Source organism: Saccopteryx leptura, chromosome 1, assembly GCF_036850995.1.
Source record: "Saccopteryx leptura isolate mSacLep1 chromosome 1, mSacLep1_pri_phased_curated, whole genome shotgun sequence".
Classification (NCBI taxonomy): Eukaryota; Metazoa; Chordata; class Mammalia; order Chiroptera; family Emballonuridae; genus Saccopteryx; species Saccopteryx leptura.
Window position 1 is genome coordinate 65,643,523 of NC_089503.1, and position 16,393 is coordinate 65,659,915.

The window sequence follows — 16,393 nt, forward strand, 5'->3', positions numbered from 1 at the left end:
ATAAAATCTTTATAAAAAAAAAAGAAGTTGTATTTCTTAAAAAAAAAAAAATAATAATTTCCCCAAACCTCTTTGGTAACTAAAAACTTTAAAGTTTTGCTAAATTGAACCAAGTTATGGAAATTTTTTGCGTATCTGCATCATTTCCAAGTAAGATAAAATAATGAAACATTAATTGCTCAATAAGACTAAATTTACCTATTTTGGCTTCTTATTACAAAGAAATTAAAAAAATAAATTTGAATGTGTTAATGAAAATATCTGTTTTGTTGAGGAAGCATACATTTCTAGAGATTATAAAATGTATTTGACTATATAGAATGCTAATATGACAAATCATAATTGAGTATCCCATAATTGAGAAATTTAGGTTTCTAATATAGAAGAAAATTAATATATGTTTTTGTAAAAGAAGGTATAACATTTAAAGATTCATTTTTGAGGGAAATAAAAGAAGACAATTTTATTCTAAAATAAAGTTGGGTATTGCTGAATGGGTAAAACAACAAAAGACAAAATAAAATGAACATAGGAAGTTGTAGAAGGTTTATTAAAAGAAACCTTGAGAAAGAAATGTATGTATGATTAAGTTGGATAGGTTAAATAAATTTATTACAAGCTTTTGCATCAATGTTGTATTTATAAAAACTAAAACTTAAAATCCTTTTTTTTCTGCTAAAAACACAGTATTTCTGTAATATTGGTATGCTTTTAATAAGAGACTATAAAATTTTAAAAAGATTATTTTTAATAAGATTATTTTCTGTACTCTTCATCATTAGTTCTTTGATTACTTAAGTAAACTGAGTCTTTTTAATATTAAAAAAGCTAAATATTGTTAAAAACTGTTCTTTTTGGTATTTGTGAAGTCTTTGTCACCACAATTAAATGCATAACTAAATATCAATTTTCAGTGATCTATGATCATATTTGACAAAATGTTCAACTCCTTTGATATCTTTGACAAACTTTTTCCAAATCAAATCTAAACTAACCTAATTTTAAAACCTTTCAGAGAATGCCTGGTATATTTCAAAGGTTATTTTCTTTCCTTTTAAATGGGTAGAGGTATTAAACTAATTAGTTCTGTTTTATATGTTAAAGTCACATGGGAAGCACTGTCAAGAAATAATAATTATGTTATATTTACATGCATATGTGTTATTAATATAAATATTCCAGGAATTATCTAAATTTTCTGAAAATTTAAAATGCCCTGGCATACGTTTTCGTTTGTAATTCTAGTTATCTTAAAATGTTGTATCTCAGAAATAAGCATTTTTGTGTCAACTGCATTTTAATAAATCAGATCTTTAACCATGTCATTTTAAGTCTTTTTTACTTACAGGAAATTATTGTTTTACTCTGATAATTTTACAAATGTACTTCAACTTCAAAGAAATTCATGGAAAGTCCATTAGAATATAGGTATCTAATACCTTTCAGATCATTCCACTGGACTAGGTAAGAATTTACAGAACTCTTTTTATGTACTCACAAAAAGAATCAAGATCAACAAGAGTTCATTTCTTATGACTGACTGATTAGACTAATAAAAATGATTATAATTTTATGATTTTTTATTTAAAATTTAATAAATTTTTATTTTTTTCAGATTTAGAAAAACTTTTCCTTTTTTTCTTAAATTACTTATAAATTACAGTAATTTGATAAATATATATTTGTGAGCAGAAGTGAAACATTTATGTTTTTTTTCCTAGCTGAAACCTCTAGAATTTGGAAACACTTAGTAATTGAGTATTCCTATTTTCATAGTTTTATACTTATTTACCTAAGACCAAGAGTAATCTGTTTTCTTTCTAACAGGACACAAATGGAAACACTGGTCATATTGCCAAGGCTTTGCCCGGAATGCCATGTTTAAGAGAGACATACATAGTCTCAGATATAATCAGACAGCTTTCAAAAACTAAGATACGAAAGCTAATCATATCTCCTTGAAAAAACATGTGCCTAGTACCTTGTTTACGGGGTTCCCAGCAGCCTTACTTGCCAGTTGAATAAGAAAGGTTACTTCTTAGATGGCACAGAAATATCAGGACATTTTGTGGATCTCGAGAAGAGAGGAATTAACCCAAATCTAAAGGTACTACAGGCGAAGTCTGATGGCAAGTATTTGGCTTGGCCTCTTAGCCTCGAGAAGCTATAAAAAGTTGAATCTGAAGATATTTTTTAAAATTTTAGTGAGAGGAGAGGAGGCTGAGAGATAGACTCCCACATGCACCTGACATGGATCCACCTGGCAAGCCCACTAGGGGGCGATGCTTTGCCCACTTGGGAGCATTGCTCAGCAATGAAGCTATTTTTTTAGGACATGAGGCAGAGGCCATGGAGCCATCCTCAGCACCCAAGGCCAACTCGCTTGAACCAATTGAGCCATGGCTGTAGGAGGGGAAGAGAGAGAGAGAGAGAAAGAGAAAGAAAGAAGAGAGAGAAGTAGATGGTCAGATGGTCGCTTCTCCTGTGTGCCTTGACTGGGAATCGAACCTGGGACATCTACTTGCTGGGCCGATGCTCTATCACTGAGTCAACCAGCCAGAGCTGAATCTGAAGATTTTTGAATGAAAAGTTCTAGTAAAGCAGATTTAAAAGAGCCTAAATGATCAATTGCTATACTTATTGCATTTATATGTTGTCAGGCTAAGTTTATTGAAACTAACTACAGTAAAACTAATTTATTTAAAAAATATTTTTGGTAAAAATAGGAGTAATTGGAGAGAGAGGAAATATGTTTCAATAAAAAGTGTAATATTTACAGACATTAGTTTTGTTGTTTTTGAGGCTTTCTTTTCTGCCTGTAAACTGAACTGAATCCTAAATTCTTCTAGTTTCCTCAACTCTCCAAACTGAAGTTTTCAACTTTTCTCCTATTTTTGACTTAAAATAATTGAGAACTAAAGCTGCTCTTTTCCCCAAACCCTTGAAAACTGATTATAAATGACTTGATACAAACTTCAGAGAAATAGTTACAATAATTCATGTTTAGACACCTTTGTGCCTGATGTTGTTCTAGCCACTTAGAAAGTTTTCCTAAACAGCTGATGACTTCATCAGAGACATTTTAAACTACAAAAGATGCTTCTACTCTGGCATATTCTTGATGGGATGCCCCCTAGGTTCAGAAATTGGTTTCCAAACATTAACCTTTGTTATTCTTTTGTTCCATAGAAAAACCTCTTATTAAATACATCACTGCTTGCAACGTAGGTCTACCTCCGACAAAATAGACAGAACTAGATAAAATTCAGACACATGCCAAATAGCTAAATGGAATGTCCATTTACATCCCATAGTTCATAATCCTTTTAGCTGGCTACTGATCTTTATCTACTGGCTCAGGTTTGTTCTTGAACCTAGTATTTTATTTGTTACTATAGAAAATTAATTGTTATAAAACTTTGTTTGTTTTTTATAACTCAATGTAATGACACTAATCAGAAAATGGTCATGCAGAACTTTGAGATGATCCCTAAGGCCTATAAGACTTCATACGAGAAACCTTAAGTAAATGCAGAAGATGCCTGACTCTAAAAGAGCACGATTGTGAAGTCTTCCAATGTTCTTGTGCTCTTGTTTCTTAAATGTGATCTAAGGAATCCACTTTCTGTCCTATGTGGCTCATGGCATACTAGGAATGAACCTTCCTGGCAACAAAGGACTAACAGTGGCATGGTATACCAGGAATTAGCTTTCCTGGTGATGGAAAACAATGAGGAGTTCAACAACTGATCGGCATTGTCTTCCAATGGTTGATCAGCAATGATTACAAAGAAAGCTCTCAATTGAAAGGGGAATATAAAAAGTTGGATTTAGTGGAGACATTTTTAAATGGAGTTAAGCAGCTATTCAAGAGGAACTGCCTTGCATGTCTTACTCCCTGAGGCTTTGGAATGTTTGATTTGGACAGAATAACCTTTGGACTGGGCCAAACCAACATAGTTTTATAAACAACACTTTATGAAGCTAAAAAGAAAACATAAGTTCTGACTATGAGGACTGACAAGTAAAGACAGTCTTCAGAATCCATAAGTGCCTGACCAGTCAGTGGCTCAGTGGATAGAGCATCAGACTGGGATGCGGAGGACCCAGGTTCAAGACCCCGAGGCTGCCAGCTTGAGCACAGGCTCATCTGGTTTGAGCAAAGCTCACCAGCTTGGACCCAAGGTCGCTGGCTTGAGCAAGGGGTTACCTGGTCTGCTGAAGGCCCACGGTCAAGGCCCATATGAGAAAGCAATCAATGAACAACTAAGGTGTCGCAACAAAAAACTAGTGATTGATGCTTCTCATCTCTCTCTTTTCCTGTCTGTCTGTCCCTATCCATCCCTCTCTCTGACTCTCTGTCTCTGTAAAAAATAAAAATAAAAAAAATTAAAGAATCCATAAGTAACTATGTATGACTAAGGAATAACTGCTTATTAGAACTGATAGAAATCCCTTCTGTTCATGGGATTATTCACATCTGTTTTCTCATGAAAAACCCTTGCCTTCACTCCAAAATCAGGACATAATTTGGGTTTCTTCTTGAATTTATGCACCAGGATTTCAATTCTTTTGATTTTCAATAAACACTCCCTCTAAATTTGCTTTTTATTTCTAGGATAATACAATTTCTATACTTTCCTTAAAAGTGACCATGGAATAAAGAAAATGCTATTTTCTGTTTCTCCTTGTCTGCAATTTTAGAAAAGCTAATATTACCTTATGTGAGTCAAAGTTCAATTCTTTCTCTGGTGAAAGAATAAATGTAAAAAGTTATTCCAAAATTCTCTAATTTTCTACTTAAGTTGTACATTATTATTTCTAGATCTCACATTCTACTTTTTAAATCACTTAATAGATAATCTTTCTAAAAGTCTCTATATTTATCTATATAACTTACCTGCACATATAACTTTGTCTCACATTCACAATATCAATTTAACCCACAAACCTTTTGTAAGAACCTACTCTGCATAGACATCATCCCATAAGGTTACAGAAAGAAACACAGTTTTTCACGTATCCATCCATCCATCCATCTTTCAATCAATCCAACTATTGATTTAGTGGGTAAAGACCTGTGAACCCTAATCTGAGCTATTTATACATGAGTTAGGTCCTGGTACAGATAAAAAGTTGGATAAGTTGTAGACTTTGCTTATGGAGGGCTTGAAGTTGAGTTTTGGATACAGACTTATGATCTGAATCTTAAAAAAAAAAAAAAATAGGTGAGAAGGACAGTGATCAATGTTTACCCAGAGAGTAAAAGGAAAGAGAAAGAAGAGGTGGCTGCATCAGACAGAAAGCAGAAATTGTTATGAAATCCTAATAGAGGAATTGTGGGGCCGAGGACATGGAGTTTAGAAAGAAGGCAATGAGAAAGAAAAGAGCCTTAAATAAAAGCTTTAGGAACATTAAAAGGAAAAATGACAGGGATAAATTAGATATGGTATTTGATAACATATAATAATAATAAAGATGTCTTTACTTCTCCCAAACAAGATGGTAGATCAATATTTGTTTTTTTGATAAAAATAATTTAGAATAACCTAACTAGAATGCTGTATATTCAGGCAGGCAGCTTTCTAAAGATCTGATGCATGCATTCTGACTTTTTCCCCCCTGAAACATTACTGACAGTCACTGCTATAGTCCAGCAATCTTGAAGTTGACATATGCCAAGTGACAGATCCAAGATAAGAGTAAAAGTACGTTTGAATGTGCCGATAAAAGAAAAATGGGAAAAGGATAAAATTACAGCGATATAAAAGTGTATCTTTAAAGCTCTTAGGAGAACGAATAGCTAATCAGGAATAGAACTATATAGAGGCTTGATAAGTTCAAACACAGAAGCCCTTCTGGGACGGAAACCCTTTCTAGTGGAGTGGTTTTATAAGAAGTCTAATGAGATCCATTTGAAAGTGCTGACTCCTTTTGGTGTGAAGAAAAATTGTCAAGAGATTTTCAGATGTATGAATGGACTGTAACAAGCCCAACTGGGCCAAGGTAGGGTGTCCGAATGACCAAATGGCAAAAAAGCTGTCTTTTGAAACTCATCGTCTGCAATAGTACAATCTGTTCCCATTAATTTTTGATAAATGGAAACCATATGCAAAGAAATAACACTGACATCAATCCAGACAGTCATGCTCTGGATTTACTTATAACTTATCATTCTAATCTATTCTATAAAAAATATATAAATGAAGCTGCTTCAAAATGAAGTCAGAGCTGCCAACCCAGAGGAACTGCCTTGCAGGTCCTACTCTTCAAACCCTTTTTTTTTTTTAATTTTATTTATTTATTTATTTATTTTTACAGAGACAGAGAGTGAGTCAGAGAGAGGGATAGACAGGGACAGACAGACAGGAATGGAGAGAGATGAGAAGCATCAATCATTAGTTTTTCATTGTGCGTTGCAACACCTTAGTTGTTCATTGATTGCTTTCTCACATGTGCCTTGACTGCGGGCCTTCAGCAGACTGAGCAACCCCTTGCTGGAGCCAGCAACCTTGGGTCCAAGCTGGTGAGCCTCGCTCAAACGAGTTGAGCCCGCACTCAAGCTGACGACTCGGGGTCTCGAACCTGGGTCCTTTCACATCCCAGTCCGACGCTCTATCCACTGTGCCACCACCAAGTCAGGCTCTTCAAAACTTTGAAATGTTAAAATGGACAAATAAACTTTGGACTGAGCCTAAACTAGCACTGCACTCTGAACAACTGTTGGCAATGCCAACAGGAAAGCAGACATCTTGATTACTTGACTGAAAGTTAAAGACATTCATTATAATTAGCATCACCATTTTAGCTTATCTACACTTATCAGAATCCCTTCCTTTGCTCATTAACACCCACAGAAATTTCTTCTTTCTAGTCATGTAACTATCCCCCTTCCCTTTCTTAATACCTCTTGCCTTTTCCTCCTAATAGGAACCACTGTTTGGCTTTCGGCCTGAATCAGTGCTCTCTGTTTCCATTTGGATCGCAAATAAAGCCTCTCATTTAGGCTTTTTATTTTTAGATTAACATATCATTTTATACTCATTCAAATATACTTGTACACACATCCAAACACACATACACCCACATAAACCTACATACACTGGTATTTATGAAGCATTGGTAACTTAAATTCTTACTCTGTCATTAATTTCTAAAACAATAATTTTTTAATAATTTTATTTAGATAATTAATTTTAATGGGGTACCATTGGTCAACTAGAGCACATAGATTGAGACAAAACATCTCCAGATCATTTTGACATTCAATTATGTTGTATACCCATCTCCCAGGGTCAAATATTCCTCCATCACCCTTCATTTGGTGTTCTTTATACCCTTCCCTCCCACTACCCCTCCCTCTCCTGGTAACCACTGCACTCTTACCTATGTCCGTGAGTCTCAATTTTGTGTCCCACCTATGTATGTAATCATATAGTTCTTACTTTTTTCTAATTTACTTATTTCACTCATTATAATGTTATCAACATCTATCAATGTTGTCATAAATGGTACTATGTCATCATTTCTTATGGCTGAGTAGTATTCCATAGTATATAAGTACCACATCTTCTTTATCCAGTCATCTACTGAAGGGCTTTTTGGTTGTTTCCATGTCTTGGCCACTGTGAACAATGCTGTGATGAACATGGGGCTGCCTGTGTCTTCACACACAAATAATTTTGAGTTTTGGGGGTACATACCCAGTAGAGGGATTTCTGGGTCATATGGTAGTTCTATTCTTAATATTTTGAGTAACCACCACACTTGAATTTTCTGTCAATTAACTCCAAGGTTTCCATGTAATTAAAATTTTTTTCTAGAGATTTTTTATTATCTATCTGAGCTACATCTCTGTCCTTTGTATCCATGATACTTGTTTTTTTATCCTTAATGGCATTTGAGAGTGGTATTGTTAATAATACTAATAAGCGATAATTAAGAAAGTAAAATAAAAGGTAAAAAAATACAGTGAAGAAATGAAAATTCTCTAATAATAAGTGGAATAAAAACTACAGAGAACAAGGAACAGGAACTAAGGAGAAATGAAAAAATAGAGAAAAACTGAGGTAAAAAACAAGCAAAGTGCCACAAAGAAAAATATGAGTCCAAAATATAATAATTTCATGATAAATGATCAGATGACAGTGAAAAAAGAAAAAAAAAGAAAAAATAATAAAGAAAAAATGAGAAGGAAGAATAAAAGAAAAAAAGGACAAAAAACTAAATACAAAACAAAGAGAAAGAAAAAGAAAAAAAAACAGAAGTAAAGGTTTCTGAGATGAAATCCTCATAAAAAACAAAAATAAAAAATGTAACAACTATGGATAATGTATTCAAAAGGAAAATAATATAAAAAGAAAAAAGAAAAAGAAAGAAGTAAAAATGAAAAAAAATGCCAAAAAATGTTAAAATAAAATGTAATTTTTTTCTGGTTCTGAGAGGTAGCTTCTTCCTTTTTTTCCAGCAGGTGGCATTGTACTACAATTTTTGCCTCTGTGGGGCTCTTGGGTGCAGGTCTGCTGGTGTGTTGCTGTGGCAATGACATAGGCTGGGCCTCAGTCCCATTGGCAGGCGGGGCTTCTTAGGGCTTTGCAATTAGTTGACTCTAGTAATGAGAGTCTCAGTTTTCTAGGCACCTCTCAGCACATTCCTCCCACTGGAGCTAGCAGCCTGGAGACTTAGCTGTGGGGTCTGCCTCAACTACTGTCCTCGCAGCACAGGAATCTATGCACAGCCAGGTCCCCACCCCCTAGTGCTGCTCAAAGCACAGTTCTGTGGAAGGCAGTGGGAACCAGAGCCACCAGCACGAGCAGGTAACGCAGGGCACAGGCCAAGGGCCAAGTTCCTTTCTGTAACACACAAGCAAAAATTTTATGGAACCAGCAGGCATATCTGGCAACCTCAGTATGCTGTGGTTTTAATCTCTACAGGCTTTTGCCGCTTGCACTGCTTGGTAACCCACAACAGGCCACGTGTGTGTCCAGCTCCCATGACTTCAGCAATGTACATAGACAGTTGCATCTGCCCTTCAGGCACCTAGCGCAGGCTTTCTCAGACCAAGGATCTTGGCCTGTGTGTGCACCTGGCTCTGGAGATTGTGGAGCAGAGAATGCCCAAAGACGCTGGTGCCACTGCAGGTGCCCAGCACTGACATCTCATTCTAAGCACCCCGGTCCCTCCATGTGCCCTGGGCTGGGGATCCTGGAGCTGGGAGTGTCCAATGATGCTGGTGCTAATGCAGGTACCCAATGTTGTTAATTTCAGACTAAGCACCTTGGCTCCCGTGCGTACCCACTCACTCCCCATGCTGGTGATGCTAGGTGGAGCCGCTAGCACTGCGCCAGTGATCATGGAGCTGGGAATGCACAAAGATCCTGCTGCCAGCCCACTCAAGCATCTTGAGCTGGTAATTTTAGGTGAATCCCACCGCCCATGTGCGCTCCCAGCGTCCACAATCTCAGGCAGAGCCAGTGTGTTCTTTCCTTTGTTTGGGCGCCCACCCTAACTCAGCTCCATCCCTGCTAGTTCAGTCTCTCCTCTTCACCCAGCTCCACAAAAAGTGTCCTTACCTCAAATCAGCGTGGAAAGCGAAATACCCCATCCTCCATCTTATATATTCAGCTACTTTTTTACCCAATGAGAACTTTGTCTGGTGTGTGTAAATTTGGGGTGCTCCTAAGGGTTTTTTTTTCCCCTCTGTGTTTACTTGTTGAATTTGTTGAAATTTCAAGGGGAGAGACTGGGACTATCTCTCATGCTGCCATTTCTCTGACCTGAAACAATAATTTCTAATAAATTTTTTATTCAACAGGTTATTTCTTAGAAGTTAGAATTACTAGCACATGTAGTATTTGTCTGATTTACACATTTTCTTTCTCTGTGATCACTACACCCTTAGTATACAGGGATGAGAAATTGCTAAGAATTCTTCCCTACTTTCCTGGCCATAGTTGACTGATTTGAGGAGTAAATGCCTGACCCTTGCTGGGTCAGTGAGAGAATCACTACTTGGAACTGAGGTGCTGGGAAGGAGAGACCTGTATGAAAAAGCTCATTCAAAACACTTAAGTTGCTCAGGGAGTGTCATCCTAGTGAGCGAGGCAGTTAGGCAGACATGAGCAGAGCAAGGACTAGTCTAGGTACAGAAGGTCACCTGGGTGGAAGGCCCTGATGCTTAGCAAGGGAAAAAACTGGGAAGACAAGGACCTCACCTCCAGGGTGACCTTTCCTCCCTTACTTAGCTGGTTATGTGGCTTAGACCCCCTGATTTCATATTGCTGGTCATGGAATTCAGACCCTCCCCTGACCTCTCCTCTTCCCCTGGCATATTGCCAGTTATGTGGTTTTAGACTCCCTTATAGGAAGAACAAGAAAGCTGGAGAATAGTGCTTAAATATTAAGCCCTAGAGATAACAACTCCAGACCGAGAAAAGCAGCAAAACCAGACAAAGAAAATCATAGCTGACCTTAGGACCAGCTGCATTGACTTCCTGCCTTAATGCTGACCAATCAATCAAGACCATGACCCTAAAAGAACACACCTGAGAAACTAATGAATATTCTATTAAGATCTTCCCCTTCAACCTCCCTAAAATCCCCACCCTTAAAATCCCTTCGAACAGGAGGTCCTGGCGTGCTTTTCCTTCCCCACTTCTCCTTCTCTTCTTAATTCCAGTCACATTCTCCTTGCCCCTCTATTCCTTCTAAGCTCTAAGGGTCCCCACAAAACTTGAAAGTGGGGGAGCAGTGGGCAGTGGAAACTTGGCCCAGGCTAACCCCCTGAACGTGTCTTCAAGGCCCCCTTTTCTCTGATCTTTTCCCTGCACAGCCAATAAATTCTTTTTTTGCTTGCTGCACTTTGTTTGAATGTGTGTGTAAATTTGAGGTGCTCCTAAGGGTTTTTTTTTTCTCTGTGTTTAGTTGTTGAATTTGTTGAAATTTCAAGGGGAGATTGAATTCTTTGAATTCTTTCTTCTCAAGAAGACAAAAATCGAGGTCTCATTTTTTTGCCTGTAACACTAGAATCCTGGAATCCCATACCTTTGAGGACTGCTAATGTGGTTCTGTTTGAAAAATGTTCTATCCAGCACTCTGTATAGTAGTCTGCAAACTACAACTTGCTAAATATGAAAACCATAGTTGCCTTGTTCTTTAATGGTAGCAACATAAATTCTCACTCAACATACAGGGAGCACATCAGATATCCAAAAAAGATACCTCAAAATCTTTTTTTTTCTTTGCATTTTTCCGAAGCTGGAAATGGGGAGGCAGTTAGACTCCCACATGCGCCTGACCAGGATCCACCCGGCATGCCCACCAGGGGGCGATGCTCTGCCCCTCTGGGGTGTCGCTCTGTTGCATCCAGAGCCATCCTAGCACCTGAGGGAGAAGCCACAGAGCCATCCTCAGTGCCTGGGCCATCTTTGCTCCAATGGAGCCTTGGCTGCGAGAGGGAAAGAGAGAGACAGAGAGGAAGGAGAGAGGGAGTGGAGAAGCAGATGGGTGCTTCTCCTGTGTGCCCTGGCCGGGAATCGAACCCGGGGCTCCTGCATGCTAGGCCGACGCTTTACCACTGAGCCAACTGGCCAGGGCCTTAAAATATTTTTGATAAAAGGCTAAGATCATTTTCTTGCACACAACTGCCTTTTCATGTCCTTTACCACTTTCGGAATTTATTTACCAAATGACTCATTCCTAAGAGACAAATCTTTATATCTAAGGTACCAATATGTGTTATGATAACTACTATGGTATGATAATAAATGTCTTTGGTTCTTGTCCTTAGTACAGGGCACAGAACAACTAAAACTCTTGAAATTTCCTGAGACATAGGAGTGTCTTTTATTATTCACAAGGACCCTGTTTGGAGCACACCTGACTTTCTGCTAATAAGATAATAGGATGGAGCCCTTAGACAGCCTCAGATGAGGGGCTTGTCACTAGAAAGAACAAATTTGATATTAGAGAGTAGGAACTCTCAGCTCCATTCTTTAGAGAGGTGGGGAGTAGGTTTACAGAGATTAGATTAAAAACACTCAAAAGATAATGTTTGAAGAGCATCCAGGTTAATGAAATCATTGAGGTGCTGAAAGGTGACATGCCTGAGGAGGTCATTAGCTGTCACGCCAGCCTCAGCACCTTGTCTTACGCATCTTTTTCATTTGGTTGTTCCTGAGTTGTAATCTTCATAATAAACTTGAAAGTAAGTAAAGTATTTTTCTGAGTTCTGCGGGTTCTAGCAAAATACCAAAGTTGAGGAGGGGGTCTTGGGAACCCCTGATTTATAACCGGTTGGTAAAAAGCACAGGTGACTCAGGACTTGAGACTTGCATTGGAAGTGGGAGTAGACTTGTGGGACTGAGCCCTTTACCTTGTGGAGTCTTATGCTAGCTCCAGGTAGGTAGTCTCAGAACTGAATCAAATTGTTGGACACCCAATTTCTGCTAGCTAATTGGAGAACTGGTTGGTATCTGAGAAAACACTCCAGAAACACTGATAAAGTGTTGATGAATTTGGATCCTAATTCAGCTAATGCTTTTTAGACCATAATAATTTTTGAAATTTTGCTAAACACTTTCAATTTATTTGTGGGTTTAATCCTTCTAGTCAGCTATCTCTGAAGTAGATTATAATCCTCATCATACCATACTGAGTATACTGAGTCTGAAAGAGTAAAAAATATAAAAGGCAACCTATCACTACTCCAGGAATATATGATTATGTCCCAGTTGCTGTGTTTGTATGTGTGTATATATGTGAGCATATAAAATATACACATATATACTTTCTATGTATCATATAATGATAGACTGTCTCAATTTTAGTGATTTTAAAAATCTTTGGTAAATATTATTTTATCATTATTATTTATTTATAGTTTATAAAGTTATTCATAACCATTATTTTTAATGATTCTTACCATATTCTCCCTAACCTCCCACACATGCTTAGTTGGCAATTAAGATTTCTTTTCTCTATCTTATTATTAAAAGAATAGAGTTCAAAAAATGTAACTGACTATCAAAGTTACACATTTGAAAGGGTTGGAGTGCAAACTTGCATTTGGAATTTTGTTTTCTCAACCAAGGCCCTTACTCTTAGATTATCTACTTTCTCTTATATCATTGATCATCTACATTTACTATCTGTTGTGAGAATAGACTTAAATAGAGTTGCCATAATGGACATAATGAATATGTACATTAAGAGAGGCTCAAAACAGAGTCTTAATCTGGTCAAAACAAAGTCTTATTTGGTCAAAATGAGTCAACATTCAGAGCCAAGATGTTCTACTGGTTAAGGCTCCTCAATGTGGAGTCAGAAAGCTTATGATTAGCCTGACCAGGCAGTGGCTCAGTGGATAGAGCGTCGGTCTGGGACATGGAGGACCCAGGTTCGAGACCCCGAGGTCACCAGCTTGAGTGCGGGCTCATCTGGCTTGAGCAAAAACTCACCAGCTTGAACCCAAGGTCACTGGCTTGAGCAAGGGGTTACTCAGTCTGCTGAAGGCCCGTGGTCAAGGCACATATGAGAAAGCAATCAATGAACAACTAAGGTGTCGCAATGAAAAACTGATGATTGATGCTTCTCATCTCTCTCCTATCTATCCCTCTCTCTGACTCTCTGGCTCTGTAAAAAAATAAATAAATAAAAATAAAGAGTTCTCTTTAAAAAAAAAAAAAGAAAGCTTATGATTAGATCTTACCTCCTTCACCTACTAAGTACTCACACTAAAGCATCTTAATTTTTCTGTCTTGGTTTTCTCAACCATATATAAGCAATAAAATGGATATAGCCTGTAGAACTTTTTGCTAAAATTAAATATATATAATTTATTGTTATATAGAATTTGCAAGAGTTGAATAAATATAATGTAGGTGAAGCATTTATTACACTGGGCACAAGAGAATTCCTATTATTTTTCAGCTATAATTATTATATTATGATTTTACCAAGAAGTATAATCCAGACCCAATACTAGTGCAGTCTCTACTTTGCAGCCCACATTCTGAAAGTCCTGCAGTAGCAATCAGAAAGTCACTTTGGCCTGTCCAGGCAGTAGTATAGTGGATAGAGTAACAGCCTGGGATGCAGAGAACCCAGATTCAAAACTCTAAGGTCGCCGGCTTGAGCATGGGATCATACACATGACCCCATGGTTGCTGGCTTGAGTCCAAAGGATGCTGGCTGGAAGCCCAAGGTTGTTGGCTTGGGCAAGTGGTCACTGGCTTAGCTGGAGCCCCTTGGTCAAGGTATATATGAGAGAGCAATCAATAAACAACTAAGGGGCCACAATGAAGAATTGATATTTTTCATCTCCCTGTCTGTCTGTCCCTTGCTCTCTCTCTTACCAAAAAAAATAAAAGAAAATAAAAAGAGAAAAGAAAGTCACTTTGATGATGGTATCAGTCTTCATTCATTCAACTAAAATTTATTATGTACATTTAATCATTTATTTATGAATAGATAGCTCTTCTATGAAATGGTGAAAAATCATTTTTGATAAATTAAGGACTTTTACATGCAAGTCTACATACATTATATCTTTATGAAAGTTTTAACTATTTAATTATAATATTCCCAAAGCAGGTTATGAGTTGTGGAGGCAGGGCATTTTTGAAAATTAAAAACACTAAGCTTAGGAAGACTAAGAGGAAATCTTATGTCCTACAGCAGCTACAATCTGCTAACGTACTAATGAATCACTCAGTACTAAAGTAACTGAATGATTATGGACCAAGTTCTTAACTTTTTCAGGCTGAATTGACTTGTTATAAAAGGAAAGGGATAAATAGGTGATTTCAAAGATCTCTTCCCTTTTGGTATTCAGGTGCTGGCTAAATTTGTTCACATTTTAAGATGTGGTTTATACAAATTCATTGAAGATCAATTTATAGTAGGTAATTAAGGGCAAGTAAGATGCTTGGGTAGTTCCCTAAAGTCTTATTAGGCATCACAGAAGAATCACCATAGCAGGCTCAGTGGTATCATTTACTCTGACCTCCTTCTATTCCCTCAACAATCTATTGTGGATCATTATGGCTTTCCAACACCTGGCTCATTTCTCCATATATGGTCACACTTTATCTTTATTTTCATTACCTCACCAACTTATTCTTTGGCTTTTGAACCCCACCATGTCTCAGATTTTCGCATTGATTTTGCTGCTTTTGGCAGATATTAACAGTTCATCTGATCAGCCTGGTTCAAGGTCATACAGAATCTCAGAAGTGGGCTTCTGATCATTTTGTTTGGCTATAGAATGGACCCCTGACAATAAGACCAGTCTGACCTAATATGCCAATCAGTATATTCTTAGTTGTGAAACAGATGTGGAAACTCTGGCCTTTTCAGTTCTAGGTACATTTTTGGCAAAATTAAAAGTAGAAACAACACAAAATGTTGCTCAAAAAAGGGAGGAATAAACTGATAAATTTAAATTATACTGGATTTGAGAACAGAACGTATACATTTCTTTTTTGAATAGGTTTATTCATGATAGTATAAGTATATAATAATAATAATAATGAAAAGAGATTCTGGAGTTTTACTGCTTAGGTTTGAATCCCATCTCCGCCACTTACCAGCACGGTAAGTCAACTAAGCTCTATGTGTCTCAGTTTCCTTATCTACAGAAATGGGAATAATAATGGTTACTACCTCAAACAATTGATGAGGATTAATCAATTGATGCATATGAAATTCTTTAAAACAATGGCACATAGCAAGTTCTACATATATTAGCTATTTATTATTAATCAACAGTTATTTTTCTCCTATTACATGTGTAATATTAGGAACTCTATACATATTCTTGGAGTAAAAGAATAGTTTAAAGTAACATTTGAGGCCGGTTGGCTCAGCGGTAGAGTGTCGGCCTGGCGTGTGGGGGACCCGGGTTTGATTCCCGGCCAGGGCACACAGGAGAAGTGCCCATTTGCTTCTCCACCCCCCCTCCTTCCTCTCTGTCTCTCTCTTCCCCTCCCGCAGCCAGGGCTCCATTGGAGCAAAGATGGCCCGGGCGCTGGGGATGGCTCCTTGGCCTCTGCCCCAGGTGCTAGAGTGGCTCTGGTCGCGGCTGAGCGACGCCCCGGAGGGGCAGAGCATCGCCCCCTGGTGGGCAGAGCATCGCCCCTGGTGGGCATGCCGGGTGGATCCCGGTCGGGCGCATGCGGGAGTCTGTCTGACTGTCTCTCCCCGTTTCCAGCTTCAGAAAAATACAAAAAATAAATAAAATAAAGTAACATTTGACATCCAACAGACAGCAGAGGATATGAGGGATCTGATACTTGTCCATGAGATCTCTTCCTCCCATAGTCATCCTCGTCCTCATCCTCATCCTCATCCTCATCCTCATCCTCATCCTCATCCTCATCCTCATCCTTATCCT